The sequence below is a fragment of the Limulus polyphemus genome, unplaced genomic scaffold (genome assembly GCF_000517525.1).
Source record: "Limulus polyphemus unplaced genomic scaffold, Limulus_polyphemus-2.1.2 Scaffold1288, whole genome shotgun sequence".
NCBI lineage: Eukaryota > Metazoa > Arthropoda > Merostomata > Xiphosura > Limulidae > Limulus > Limulus polyphemus.
This window is the reverse complement of record NW_013666898.1, coordinates 14,529-18,611: the sequence shown is the minus strand read 5'-3', so window position 1 is coordinate 18,611 and position 4,083 is coordinate 14,529.

The following is a 4,083-nucleotide window of genomic DNA, read 5'->3' as shown; positions in this document are numbered from 1 at the left end:
GTCTTATACTGCTAAATTAGGGATGGCTAGCGCAGATATCCCTCGTGTAGCTTTGCGCGAAATTCAAAAACAAACAAACCAATTTCTCAGACTTGGACTGCAGCCAAATACCAAAACATATTTTTTTCAATAAAGCCCCTTGAGTGTAAGTTTCATCAGCCACTCAAAAGTAATGTTGCATTACACATACCAGATGGCATGATGCAGTATTTTTATAAACTATCTCTCGTGCTAAAAGCAGTCTTAGCCCTGCTTTTGTCATCTTGCTCGACGTGCCAACATCTTTATGACAGATCCAAAGTTTAGAGCATGGTAACCTTCTAATGTATCCAGACATTCATCCATTCACGATAAAGAGAAGGCATCTTTACAAGTTACCAAGTTAACCCATCTAAAATCAACACAAAACCTCGAAATTTCCTCCTTCTTCCTAACACCACTACTGGAGACGACCAAGCACTTCTAAAGGTTGTATGTCTCTGTCTGCAGCATCCATCTTATTTCAGTACTTGTAACCTCGCTAGTAATTTAAGAAAGCCAATCTAGTAGTTGCTTTATTGGATGTGCATTGCCTCTATCTATGTGATGCTTAGTCTCTGTTGTTTGACCCATTCAGTCATCTGGTCCCATAATCACACCAGCTTATTCACCCAACAAGTCACTGAGTTGGTTTTGCTGCATTGGGTATATATTTTAACACAGTCATCAACCAACTACCTCACACCCATTCCAGCATCTAGTTGGAGAGCTCAACATCTATAGTTACAAAGCAGCCTGGGATTTAGTCCTTTGTAAGACATATCATTGCCCAAACTAATCTTGCTTGCTTTCTGGACATGAAACAGTTTATTTCATGCAAGGTTTCTATGACCATTTTACTTGGCACTGATAAGTTAGACTCTGTCCTGATTAAACCATGGAACATTACTTGTGTACGTTAAAGTATTATCATCCACTTATCTACAGACACTATTGCACCTCACTGTTCCTGGATTCTATCTCGGTAGCATTAGATAATTTTCCCATGAAACATAATTTTAACCATTGCACAGCTAAAACTGATGGATAAAATCCACAATACATTCATCCCAAGGATGCCAATTCCATAACCAAGATCAGAAATGACTATTTTCATTCTGTGAGTGACAACTTTTAGACTGAACAAGAGATTCACTCCTCCTCTAACATCTATTCTATCGCTATTTGCAAGAACAAAGTCGTTATTCACTGGCCATAATGGTAGTCTCACTCAGAAGGCTTGAAATATTCTAGATCCACTAAGGTCTTTGCCACTCCTGTGCCTGCCAAGAGCTCAACCTTTCGTCCTTGTACCCTTATAAGCATATATCAAATTCTTCCTGAGAGAGCTAGACTGACCACTAAACTCTTTGTTGCAGGCTTTGGACTGTATTCTACCAAGCCTGAGTTGGGCTCTGTCAGTTCTTCGAAACATTTGCCATAGTGTTCACTGTTTGTTGATAGTCGTTTGGGACATGCTCGTCTGATGGCTACTTTTCTGTTTGGCAAAGTGCTGATGTTGTGGATTGCCTAATATCTGCTAATCCATTATTTGTAGCCAATAACTGCAATCTTTGCTGCATAGTAAAGTATGGGCAGTTCCTTTGCCAGTATCCCACTAGTCCACAAATAAAATAGAAGCTTCACTCTTCACATCCTGGAGAATATGCTATGGCTGAAGTACATATACCATTGGTGGACTTTGTGATGGTATCTACCTTATGGGCAGACCTGCATAGCCCTACCCACTCACTGGAGGCCAGTGTGGTTGCATTACATTTCTATTAGGCGAAGGCGGCTGGTTGTTAATGCTTCGGTTTGGTCTAGCCTGGCGTAGTAAATATTTCTCATTCATACTATCTGGTAGCGTAATTACTGTTACAGTTGCTGCTGCAGGTTTTTCATGCTAATAGCTGGTTTGAAGTGACCATTTCAAATTGTGTTGCCGAAAAACTGCTTCCATGAGAGTGATGATGCCTTTCACTTCTGGATGCTGTCACATAAGTTCCTTGATAAGTCCTTCAATGAACTTATCGACCAAGTATATTATCAATCTTTGCAAAGGTCATTACTATGTATGCCTTCCCATGTGGGTCATCTGCATAAACAGCCACTCCTCTTCCAAGCCTTGAACTTGGTCCAAACGACTGTCTGATTCTCCACTTAGGGCTGAAACATTTAAGCTCAGAACCAGGCTTTGCACAGCCTGCTCCTAATCCATCCATTCCAGGCAATGGGCTGTCTGAAAAATTTTAGGAACCGGTATAGGCTCTCTCTTACCATCCCCTTGAACATCGTGGGCATGACCTTCTTGGGTGTGATCATGAGAACTTGTCATCCTGCTCCAGGATGAGATATTGTCACTCTCCTGGGAGCTGGATAGATGTTGCTGACAGGGACTCTGAAACCCCAACGGACTCTTGGTCTTTGGTTCAGAGCAATAAGATACTCTAACTGACTCGACGTACAGCCCTGCATAATCCTAGTTATCACGAGCTGTTGTGAATTTAATGAGAAATATTTCCATTCTAAAATGTACCTCACCCCATGGGTCACGATCTTCACCTATGAATCCCCCTTGCCTCACCTGTCAGGAAGACGATTTTGATAAGTAGATAAAATCCACTAGTAACATGGACAAAAGTTCTATTCCTCTCCTGGGTTTGACATATCTTTTATACAATCATCTCTGTTAAACTCTCCTTTTCGGTCATAAGTATTTGTACTTTCAGAAAATGCCATTCTTTCAGTAAAGCTTTCCTTTAAACTCAAGAGATTGGTAATAAACTTTTTAATACAAGTCTGTATCGCTTAATTCTTTTTTCTGGCTAGAATCACAATTGTTATAAAAATCACATATGCTTGTAATAATTCATAATAATACAACCAAGACCTTCATAAAATTATCAGACTAGAAAAGAATGGTAAGTTTCTGTGATAAGGAATCCAAATGACAGCTATGATTGTTATTTTCAAATTGTAACTAATTACCTTATTAATTTTGTAAAAATTCTGTTAAAAAATCACTTTTATGGGTAACTTCTGGCCGTGAAGAAGAATCTCGTCAATTTCCAACTTTAATTTCAACTGTATGGTGCATTAATCTCAATATTTATGCTTTAAACAGATGACTGAAATAAACTAATAGATATGGCAGTAGGTTAAAATATCTGAGTGATAATTTTTTTTTTAAAAACTCAGTGGGATCCGTTTTTTTTTTAGGAATATACAGAATTAAAGCTATAACACGAAACAATTGTTTAACTCTCGAAAGATAAACAGAGATATGTCAAGAACTCACGCACTGAGCGTGAAACTCACGCAATCGACCTTGGTTACATGCTCTCACGTACAAGTATTAAAATCTGACACAGAGCCTAAGGAGCTAAAATTCTCTCATTTAGGAGACGCAATCGGGCATGTTGAAGCCAGAAATGGTCGTTTATTCGTAGATAACTCAGACCATCTAGGTAATTCGTGGCAACCACTGTTTCCATATGCACCAACTTACTAATCTTTTTTTTTTGAGGGGGGTGTATGTCTATATACCCCACACATTCCTTCACGCCTTCAACAGTAATGACACGTGGGGTTATATACACATCTTACAACACTAAAAATAACTTTTGCTTTTATTTATTTATTTTTTTATAAATATTTTTTATATTCTATATAAATAATGTGATAACGGATTCACATAGTAATTCGTCGTCTTTATCTCTAATATTTTTATTCGATGGAGAAAATTGGAACTTCTTGATAATTTTTTCTTCCATTTTCAGTATTTTAGGTTTTTTAATCCTTTAACACATTTTACAAGAAATTATCCCGCTATGGCAAAATAAAATGTGTATCGCAAATAATACAATAGCATTTATAACATTAATAAATCTACACCTACTAAGAATTGATCACTGCTTCAAATACAAATGGCACGTTGTTTTCTTTTTTGTCTAAAGAAATATTAAGGAGAGGCAGGCACCAAGAAATATCGTAATGAAAATTAACGAATAAGAATAGAATTCTAATTATCATATATATATATATATATATATATATATTTAG